At 41.2% G+C, this 11,786-nt stretch overlaps 1 pseudogene; it reads left to right on the top strand.

Moving 5' to 3' along the window:
* The first annotated feature begins 224 nt into the window (after positions 1–224).
* LOC114113026 (cytochrome b-c1 complex subunit 9-like) lies at positions 225–624 on the top strand (annotated as a pseudogene).
* Positions 625–11,786: the final 11,162 nt, after the last annotated feature.

Below are 11,786 nucleotides of genomic sequence, written 5' to 3'. Positions count from 1 at the left end.
TGGAATCTTAAATACGTTCTTATTAAGTCTCTCTCTCTCTTTTCAGAGAAATGTAAATTAAAACCAAAAGGATATGACACTACATACCTACTGGGATGGCTAAAATTAAAAAGTCTGACCAAATATTGGTGAAGACTGGAAGAAACACACACTGCTAATGGGATTTTTAAATTAAGACAGCCACTTTGGAAAACTATTCGGCACTTTTAAAAAGTTAAACTTGTAAACATGGCGGCCCCGACGTTGACTGCGAGGTTGTACTCCTTGCTGTTCTGCAGGACCTCTACCTTCGCCCTCACCATCATCGTGGGCGCCCTTCGATCAAGGCACAGACGCGATCTACGAACACATCAAAGAGGGGAAGCTGTGCAAGCACATCAAGCACAAGTATGAGAATAAGGAGTAGCTCCTTGGAGGCTCCCGTCCAGGCCAGAAGGACCAGGTCCAGCACCAGCTGTTTGCCCAGAGCCGGGGCCTCAGCTTGAAGACATGCTCGCGCCGCTTTCCACAGACCACCTTGAGCTGTCCACAGGAGATGGCGTCACCTGACAGACTCTTTAACTTCTGCTGTGTCTGAAGTATGTTTAGTCAGAGTCATCACCAAATAAATGTAAATTGTCCTTGGGGAAAAAAAAAAAAAAGTTAAACTTGTGCTAATCATTTGACCTAACAATTCAACTTCTAAGTATCTACCCCAGAGAAATGAAAATGCATGTTCACAAAAACACTTGTATGCAAATATTTATAGCAGTATTTTAAGATTTGTGTGTGAAAGTTGCTCAGTCATATCTGACTCTTTGTGACCCCCATGGACTATACATTCCATGGAATTCTCCAGGCCAGAATACTGGAATGGGTAGCCTTTCCCTTCTCCCGGGGATCTTTCCAACCCAGGGATCAAACCCAGCTTTCCCGCAGCGCAGGCGGATTCTTTACCAGCTGAGCCACAAGATTTATTTTTTTTAATTTATTTATGGCTGTGCTGGGTCTTCATTGCTATGTGGGCTATTGTCTAGTTGCATTGTGCAGGCTTCTCATTGCAGTGGTTTCTCTTGTGCAGCATGGGCTTTAGGCATGCAAGCTTCAGCAGCTGCAGCACGAAACTCAGAAGTTGCCGCTCAAGGGCTCTAGAGCACAGGTTCAGTGACTGCGGCACACCGACTTATTTGCTCCATGGCATATGGGATCTTTCTGGACAAGGGATCAAACCTGTATCTCCTGCATTGGCAGGAGGATTCTTTACCACTGAATCACCAGGGAAACCATTTATAGCCTGGTGGCTCAGGGGTAAAGGATTCACCTGCCAATGCACGAGACACAGGTTTGATACATTAGCCAGGAAGACCTCCTGGAGAAGGAAATGGCAACCTCCTCCAGTATTCTTGCCTGGGAAATCCCATGGACAGGGGAACCTGGCGGGCTACAGTCCATGGGGTCACCAAAGAGTATTATTCACAGCCCTCAAACTGGAAACAGTGTTTACCAAAAGGCCAGTCAGTAAGTGAGATGTTGTATATCTATAGCGTAGTGCACTACACACAATAAAAGCATTATATTAAATGCAAGGAGGCAGACCCAAAAGACTACATATTGTATGATTCCATTTATATGAAAATTCTAGAAAATGCAAAACTATAGAAACAGAAAGATCAGTGATTGCCTAAGACTGAGGGTGGGAGCAGAGATGGATTGCAAATAGGAACAAGGGAATTTTTTCTGGTGGTGAAAGTGTTCTAAAATTGAACTGTGGCAATGGCTGAAGAGTTGTATGAACTCACTAAAACTCAACAAGATTTACACTAAAATGGGTGAATTTTATGGCATCTAAATTAAACTAAATAAGCCTGTTTTAAACAAAACAAAACAGAAGGCTCTTGTGTCTTCAAGACACACTTTTGGGCTCACCACTGCAGTGCCTGCATAGCTCTGCATAACTCTGGTAAAATTTTCCTTGCACTCTCCTGTTTACACCCTCAGAAGGCCTCATCGGAGACCAGAAGCAGATGGTCTAGTAAGCAGTGCTAATCTTATGGCAGGTGGGGATCTTCTTTGTCTTGGTAGAAGTTAGAAGGAGAAAACCAACAAACAGGAACACAAGCAGAAAAGCGTGACTGGGATGGCAAAGACCTTAAAATCATATTCTAGCCATTCATTGTTCTTCTAGTATATACTTTTTGGTCTTTTCTGTGCCAGGTAAGTGCTGTGGCAATAAAATAATCAACATTATGGGCAAAGTCCTTACGGGGCTTATATTCTAGATGTATGAAACAGATCATACATCAACTGATAGATAGACAGATAGATAGATGGATGAATAGATACAAAGATAGATAAATAGATGACAGAAAGGTACGTAGAGCTATAGATAGGTATAGAGATACAGAGATAGATACTATATAGATACATATGTAGATGATTAATAAAAGAAAGTATAAGCTTATCTCATTTTTTTGCACTTTGTATGTCCTGTATTTTTTTAAATTATATGTTGATTTTCTTTTTCTTTTTTAAAATTTGTTTGACTGTGCCAGATCTTAGTTGTTGCACATGGAATCTTCAATCTTAATTGCAGCATCCCTAGTCTCTGACCAGGGATAAAACCTGTGCCCTCTGCAGTAGAAGTGTACACCCTAACCACTGGACCACCAGAGAAGTTCCAATACTTCGTTTTCTACAATTAAAGATTTGTGGCAACTCTGTGTCAAGCAAGTCTATCAGCACCATTTTTTCCAACAGCATTTTCTCATTTCATCTCTGTGTCACATTTTAGTAATTCTTACAGTATTTCAAATTTTGTCATTATTACTACATCTGTTATGATGACCTGTGATCAGTGATCTTTGATGTTCCTATTATAATTGTCTTGGGGCACCGTGAACTGTGCCTATATAGGATGGCAAACTTAATAAACATATGTGTTCTGATGGCTCCACTGACCAGCTTTTCCTCTATTTCTTTCTCACCTTAGGCCTCCCTATTCCCTGGGACACAACAGTATTGAAATTAGGCCAATTACTAACCCTACAATGGTCTCTAATTGCTCAAGTAAAAAGAAGAGTCATACATTTCTCACTTTAGAAATGTAGAAATGATTAAGCTAGAAATGATTAAGCTTAACGAGGAAGGCATGTTGAAACCTGAGAATGGCTAAAAACGAGGCCTCTTGCACCAAACAGCTGGCCAAGTTGTGAATGCAAAGGAAAGGTTCTTGAAGGAAGTTAAAAGTGCCACTCCAACAAACACAGGAATCATAAGAAAGCAAAACATCCTTATTGCTGATATGGAGAAAGTTTCAGTGAGTGAAGTCACTCAGTCACGTCCGACTCTTGGCAACCCCATAGACTGTAGCCTACCATAGACTGTAGCCTACCATAGACTGTAGCCTATAGGCTTCTCCATCTATGGGATTTTCCAGGCAAGAGTACTGGAGTGGGTTACCATTTCCTTCTCCAGGGGATCTTCCCAACTCAGGGATCGAACCTGGGTCTTTCGCGTTGCGGGCAGATGCTTTACCCTCTGAGCCACCAGGGAAGCAAGCCTAATCCAGAGCAAAGCCCCAACTCTGTTCGATTCTATGAAGGTGAGAGAGGCGAGGAAGCTGCAGAAGGAATGTCTGAAGCTAGCAGAGGTTGGTTCATGAAGGAAGGAAGCCATCTCCATAACATGAAAGTGCAAAGGGGAGCGGCAAGCGCTGAGTCTCAGAAGCTGCAGCAAGTTACGCAGAAGATCCAGCTAAAATGATTAATGAAAGTAGCTACACTAAACAATCTAGGGCTTCCCTTGTAGCTCAGTTGGTAAAGAATCTGCCTGTAATGCAAGAAACATGGGTTCAATTGCTGGTTTGGGAAGATTCCCTGGAGAAGGAAATGGCAATCCACTCCAGTATTCTTGCCTGGAGAATCCCACAGACAGAGGAGCCTAGCAGGCTACAGTCCATGGGGTCACAAGAGTTGGACACAACTTCGCGACTAAAGCACCACCACACTAAACAATAGATTTTTAATGTAGACAAAATAGCCTTCTCTAGGGAAAAGATACCACCCAGGACTTTCACGGTTAGTGACGAGAAGTCAATGTTTGATTTCAACGTTTCAAATTCACTTGTTATTAGGGGCTGATGTAGCTGGTGACTTTAAGTGGAAGCCAAGGTTCATTTACCATTCTGAAAATCCGAGGGTCCTTAAGAACTATGCTAAATCTACTCTTCCTGGGCTCTATCAATTGAACAACAAAACCTGGATGATAGCACACCTGCTGACAAAATGATTTATTGAATATTTTAAGCCCAGTGTTGAGACCTACTCTTAAGACCTATGGCTCAGAAAAAAAAAAAAGATTCCTTTCAAAATATTAATATTTATTACAATGCACCTGGTCACTCAGAGCTCTGATGGAAACATTCAATGAGATAAATGTTTTCATGCCTGCTAACATCCACCCTACAGCCTATGGCTCAAGGAGTACAGTAATTCTGACTTCCAAGTTTTATTAAGAAATGCATTTCATAAGGCTATAGATGTCATAAATAGTATTCCTCTGATGGATCTGGGAAAAGTCAATTGAAAAGCTTCCGGAAAGAATTCAACATTCTAGATGCCATTAAGAATATTTGTGATTCATGGGAAAAGGTAAAAATATCAGCATTAACAGGAGTTTAGAAGAAGTTGATTCCAACACTCATTGATGACTTTGAGGAGTTCAAGACTTCCGTGGAGGAAGTAATTGGAGATGTGATGAAAATTGCAAGAGAAGCAGAATTAGAAATGCAGCCTGATGATGTGACTAAATTGCTGTAACATCAGTTTAAAACTTTAGTGGATGAAGAGTTGCTTCTTACGAATGAGGGAAGAAAGTGATTTCTTTCTAAAACAATTTTATTTCATTATTTATTTGATTTTTGGCTGTGCTGGGTCTTCATTGCTGCCCAGGGGCTTTCTCTAGTTGTGGCAAGTAGTGGCTACTCTCTAGTTGTGGTGCTTGGGTTCCTCATTGCAGCGGTTTCTCTTGTTGCAGAGCCTGGGCTCAAGGATGTGAAGGTTTCAGTAGCTATGACACATGAGCTCAGTAGTTGCAGCTCCCAGGCTCTAGAGCACAGGCTCAGTAGCTGTAGTACACAGGCTTAGTTTCTCCAAGGCATGGGGCATCTTCCTGGAATCAGGGATCAAATCCATGTCTCATGCATTGGCAAGTGGATTTTATTTTATTTTATTTTTTTACCACTGAGCCACCAGGGAAGCTTGACAGCTATTTCTTGGGAAATCTACTCCTGGTGAAGATGCTGAGAAGATTGTTTAAATGACAACAAAGGATTTAGAATATTACATAAACTTAGTTGATGAAGCAGTGGAAGAGTTTGAGAGAACTGACTCCAAGTTTGAAAGAAGTTCTACTGTGAGTAAAATGCTATCAAACAGCATTGCATGCTACAGAAAAATATTTTGTGAAGGAAAGAGTCAATCAATTTGGCAAACTTCATCGTTGCTTTATTTAAGAAATTGCCACAGTCATCTCAACAGTCAGCAACCATCAACAATGAGGCAAGACCCTCCACAGGAAAAAAGATTACAACTCATTGAAGGTTCAGATGATGGTTAGCTTTTTTTTTTTTTTTTAAGACCTAAAGTATTTTTAAATTAAGGTCTGTACATTTTTTTAAGACACAATGCCACTGCACACTTAATAGATTACAGTATGGTGGTGGTCCTGTCCTACTCTTGCAACCCTTATGGACTGTAGCCTGCCAGGCTCCTCGGTCTGTGGGATTCCCCAGGCAAGAATACTGGAGTGGGTTGCCATTTCCTTCTCCAGGGGATCTTCCTGACCCAGGAATTGAACCCATGTCTCCTGGCATTGCAGGCAGATTCTTTATCAACTGAGCTATGAAGGAAGTCCTAGATTAAAGTATAGTGTTAACATTATTTTTATATGTACTGGGAAACCGAAAAATTCATGTCACTTACTGATACTCCTTTTTTGTGATATTCCAGTTATTAAGGTGGTCGGGAATCTAATTTGCAGTGTTTCCAAGTTATGCGTAAAAAGAAAATTCTTTAAGTACTCAGAAAAGTGGAGAAGGAAATGGCAGCCCACTCCAGGACTATTGCCTGGAAAATCCCATGGACGGAGAAGCCCGGTAGGCTACAGTCCATGGGGTCGCAAAGAGTCAGACACGACTGAGCGACTTCACTCATTCACTCACTCAGAAGAGAGTTAACAGGTGACATTAGAGAGTGGCTGAACCACAAGAGGAAGCCAGTCATGCAAAGACCAGAGGGAGGAGCATCCTAGGCACCATTTTTTTGTTGTTGTCCCTTACCACTCAAGGTCTTCCATTCCCTCTTCACTCAGCCTAAAATTCCCCAAACTCCCTCAATCAGCTTAATTAGGTCACACTCATTGGGAAAATCACAACCTTGTTCAAATTCAACTTTCCACCCACACTGGTCTCACTTTAAGCTTGTCACTTGTGTGTGCTAAGTTGCTTTAGTCATGTCTGACTCTGTGGGACCCTATGGACTATAGCCCACCAGGCTCCTCTGTCCATGGGATTCTCCAGGCAAGAATGCTGGAGTAGGTTGCCATTGCCTCCTCCAAAGCTTGTCACTTAAGAAGCCCTTACTGTTCCCCAGCCAATATCTGCTGACTCCCTGATCCGTTCACTCTCCTGCACCCTACAGTCATATGTTCACTTTCTGCTAACACCCTTGTCTCTCTTTCCCCCTATCTTCACACTCAGCTCATGACTGTGCTTCTTTCTTGAGAAAACTGAAGAGTCAGAATCCACATGTCCATAAAGGTGTACCAGGTTAGACCCTGCCCTCATAGCACACTCAGAGATCCTGTATAAAAGCTTCCACTTATACACTCTCCCCCTCCCCTAGGGGACTCTATGTCATGAACTTTCCCTCTACTGGATCCTTTCCGTCAGTGTATGAATTGTTTCAAGCACTTTGAAGACAAGCAACCAAAAACCACCCCTTGACTTGATTTCCCTTATTTGATTACCAAATTACTTCTCTGTGAGCTTTTGTATGAAGAAGGAAATGGCAACCCACTCCAGTTTTCTTGCCTGGAGAATCCCATAGACAGAGGAGCCCTTCAGGTTACAGTCCATGGGGTCACAAGAGTTGAACACGACTTAGCGACTAAACCAAGCTTTTGTGGCCAAACACTTGTCTACACTGCTGCTGCTGCTGCTGCTAAGTCATTTCAGTCGTGTCCGACTCTGTGCGACCCCACAGACGGCAGCTCACCAGGCTCCGCCTTCCCTGGGATTCTCCAGGCAAGAACACTGGAGTGGGTTGCCATTTCCTTCTCCAATGCATGAAAGGGAAAAGTGAAAGTGAAGTCGCTCAGTCATGTCCGACCCTCGACCCCATGGACTGCAGCCTACCAGGCTCCTCCGTCCATGGGATTTTCCAGGCAAGAGTACTGGAGTGGGTTGCCATTGTCTATACTAGCTGCTTCTAATTCCTCTTCTCCGGTTCTCTCTTAAAATCTCTCCAATCCAGTTTTTGTGCCACCATTGATCTGGTCTTTTCAAGGCCAACAAGACAGACAGAAATAAAACCCTACCATAAAGAAGCATGAAAGAGGCACCCTGAGTAAAAGGAGAGGGTGGGTAAGTGGGACAAAGTTCTAAATTCTAGCAGCTGGGTTGACTACCTGTATCATAAGAATTCCTTAGGTAAACTGTTTCCTTCTACTCCATTTGAACAATACTTCCTTTCTATATATTGTATTTATTTTCTCTGGAATCTACTGTTGTGCAGTTTCTGAACATCAGATTAACCTGCTCACCATTCAGGAAAAGTAGAGTTAAAATCATAGCAGAGAGGGAGAGATTGCTCATTTACATTTAACTGTAAAAATCAGTGTGGAATCTCAGACATGTAGCAATCTCTTTTACCCAACCAGAAATATATATTTTTTTAGTTTGAGAAAGAATTACACCCACCCACCCACCCACCCCCGAACAATATCCTTTTATTTGAAAATGAATGTAGTTGCCATTTGAAATAATTTTGAGCTATCCCTCTTTATAATTGGCCTTGCCAGAAATTTTGTATATTAACTCCAGGAAGGTTAAAAAATCCAGCTGCAGTACTTTGCTTACTGATCTTATGAAAAGGGGCAACTCTGACTTACCTCAGTGAGGTCACCTCAACTCCTTTTGTGGGCAAGGTGTTCCTGTTGGAGACTGCAGCAAATGAGGTAGACATTTGACAGCTGTCCTGGTCAGCTGGATAATACATGAAACCTCAGTGACTTGTGCAGATCAGTGCTTAGCAAAATCCAAGTCACAACCTATTAGTGGGTTATGAAATTAATATGGTGGGTTAATCAATTTTTGGCTTCCCTGCTGGCTCAGCAGTAAAGAACCCACCTGCAATGCAGGAGACATGGGTTCCATCCCTGGGTCAGGAAGATCCCCTGGAGGAGGGCACAGCAGTCCACTCCAGTATTCTTGCTGGGAAAATCCCATGGACAGAGGAGCCTGGTAGGCCACAGTCCATGGGTTCACAAAGAGTCGGACACAACTAAAGCGACTGACAATACACACAACCAGTTTTTTAAAAGATGAAATACAGAAGAAAATACCAGAGTTCAGTACACACACTCCAAGTATGACATAGTTCATGAGACTTTGGCTTCTGTTATGAAGAAGTACATCTTGGATTATAAAATTAAAATTTTAAAAATTAAAGCCACTGCTCTAGATTCATTTATAATATAATAGCCAGAGTGGCTGAATGCACTAATCAAAATTAGAGGACATTTGGAAAATTTCCACATCATATTCAGCGTTATATATCACCAGGCATGAGCAGACACAAGGGAAATACAGAGCACTTTAGAGAGTTTTCCTGTGTTAGGACCAGGTAAAGAGCTTACAAGTCATCTCCAATCTAAACTACCATCCTAGAGACTTCATAATTTACAAACCACTTTCACAAACTTCATCTTATTTGAGGCTCTTGTTCAGCCTTTATAGTAGGCAAGACAGGAAGGCGACAGCATCTGAGACAGGTTTCAATGATCCATCTAGTTTAGTCAGGAGTCCAGCCAGCAGCTGGGAGAAAGATCTAGCCCCACAGCCCCAGGGAGAAAATTGGCAAGGTTGAAAAACCACGTGTGGGTCCTAGCCAAGTAAACTGGGGTTCAGGGCAGAACTCCAGTTTCATGAGGGAGAATGGAAAAGATGAAGAGGAGCTGGGGCAGAAGCCCAGATATTAAACAAGGCACACAAGCGGCCAGGCCCAGCCCATCCACAGCACACTGCTAGATTCTAAGCTCACACTTGCAGTGTTCCAGAGCCCATAACTGCCTTGTGAAGAAGCAGCAGCAGAATATCACGTGGATAAGGGGCAGGATGGAGAAGATCTCAAGAACTGATGAAGGCATGAAGAGACCAGTGGGGAAAGGGAAGTTAATTCATCTGTCTGGCATGAGTAGGGAGGGCTGCCAAATAAAACACAGGGTGCCCCATTGAAATCTGGATTTCAGATAGACAGTGAATATTTTCATGTAAGTGTGTCTTTTGCAATATTTGAGACACATTTATACCCAAAATTGTTGTTTATCTGAAATTTAAATTTAACTGGGCAGACAGTATTTTTATTTACTAAATCTGGTACCCCTACATGTGGGTCTTAGAGAGGATGAGGCTAGAAGGCTTGACAGAACAAGATCTTAAATAATTCTGTGTGCCATGCTTGGTGGATAATAGGAGGCCAAGAAAAATTTTAAGCATGGGAATAATATAATTGGATTTATATTTTAGAATCACCATTATAGTAGTCCTTTGAATAACAAAATATTTCAGATAGATAGAAACTGAGAGAACAGAAAGCTATTTAAATAGCCTGGGTTTGAGAATTGAAAATAACTTTGCTCACTTCACAATTCTCCCTAACACTAGCGAGATTTCCAGGTTTTCACGGACTACAGAGACCAGTGTATTCTTTCAAGAGCTGCTTTTTGTTTCAAGGAATAAAAAAACCTTTGGAAGTGAGGCAGGGAATATATATTTTATTTTTTCTCAAACTCAGTATCTGTCACATTCTTCTTGAGGAGGCTGGAAAGATACGTATATATATCGGTCTCCCACTAGTTAGCTCATGTCTTGCTCACCATTGATTATCCCATAGGTAATCAATAAACACTTGTTGAATGACTTTCTTAAGGGCAAAGTCTATCTTCACCATATTTGTTTCTTTAGCATCTGACCCAAGGCTGGGAATAAGTTTCTCAGAAAACAGTTCTTGATTAGAGTGATCTAATTAATTAACAACTAGAAGTGCTTCCTATTAACTATATTTGTCTAACATTACTTCAAAGGTACAACCTGGCATATTTTTCACATGAATGCAAAAGAAGCGTGCCTTTTCCACTGGACCAGAAAGCTTTTCAAAATCTGCAGAAAGCTTTTCAAAATCTGATGCTGATTAGATGCAGTTTTAAATGTAATCTTCCTCACTTATGTGAAGATGTGTGGAGTTTTCTTTTGAGATGTTTTTGTTTGGGTTTTTTGTTTTTGGTTTTTTGGCATTTTCCTAACTGCTTCCACAAGTATTGTCATTGCCTGGGTATTAATAAATTAGATCTTAATTAAATATTTCTCAGGTAGATCATCATTAAGTGGTATGAGCCAAGTATTTGTCTTCAGTTCTCCAGTGTCAGGATAGTGACCGGCATATGGATCTTTTCCAAGGCTGAAGTGTGAACCTGAAAGCTGGACTTATTTACCTTCATAGTCAGAGAACTTTCATCAATAGCAGGTTTGTTGAAGGGTCAAGAGCAAGAACCCAAAAGGGATGGAATAATTCTAAAAAGTGCATCTGGTAAATACAAATGCAATAACAAAATTATTACAGATACTTGTTATTAAAAATTCTGTTCCAAGTACCATGTGAGGTCTTTGCATTTATTTTATTATATTTTGATTAAATTTAAATCTTAAAATTCCTCTTTGAGGTAGGTGTTGTAATTGTCATTTTATATGTAAACAAATAGAGAATCAGAACTGATGAATAATTTACCCAGGATGACACAGCTAATAGATCGGCAGAGCTGAGATTAGTACCCGATTCCAAAGTTCATCTCACACACCAAGAATTGCCATTTTTCAAGTGTGTATTTAGAGAAATGAAAGAAAATTGTTGGAGTGCCTACAAGAGCTCTCTTTAATCAGCAGCTATGTAGTTATCACAGAGGATTTAAGTTTGATAAAGAATATAATGATGTGAGCATATGGATATGGAAGACAAGAGATATAGAGGTATTTCTTATGTTTTTGCGCTGTGCTCCTTTTTCCTCTGTTTAACTTTGTATTTAAGTGAGCATGTGCCTTTACATGTAATTAGGCCTTACCTTCACCTTGCTAGAGGTTGATACGGTTGCCCTTAAAATTATTATCACACATAATATCTGGGATGAAACATATAAACTTTATTATTTTTTAAAACTTTTCATTTTATATTGGGGCATAGCCAATTAAGGGATTCCCGGGTGACCCAGTATGTAAAGAATCTACCCGAGACACAGGTTAAATCCCTAGGTGGGGGAGATCTCCTGGAAGAAGAAATGGTAACCCACTCCAGTATTCTTGCATGGAAAATCCCATGGACAGAGGAGCCTGGCAGATACAGTCCACGGCGCCACAAAGAGTTGATCACAATTGAGCACACAGGCACACATAGGTGATAAACAACGTTGTGACAGTTTCAGGTGAACAGCAAAGGGATTTAGCCATACATATACCCGTATCCGTTCTCCTCCAAACT

The sequence above is a fragment of the Ovis aries genome, chromosome 1, assembly GCF_016772045.2.
Source record: "Ovis aries strain OAR_USU_Benz2616 breed Rambouillet chromosome 1, ARS-UI_Ramb_v3.0, whole genome shotgun sequence".
Lineage (NCBI taxonomy): Eukaryota > Metazoa > Chordata > Mammalia > Artiodactyla > Bovidae > Ovis > Ovis aries.
This window is presented reverse-complemented; position numbering and strand designations above follow the sequence as displayed.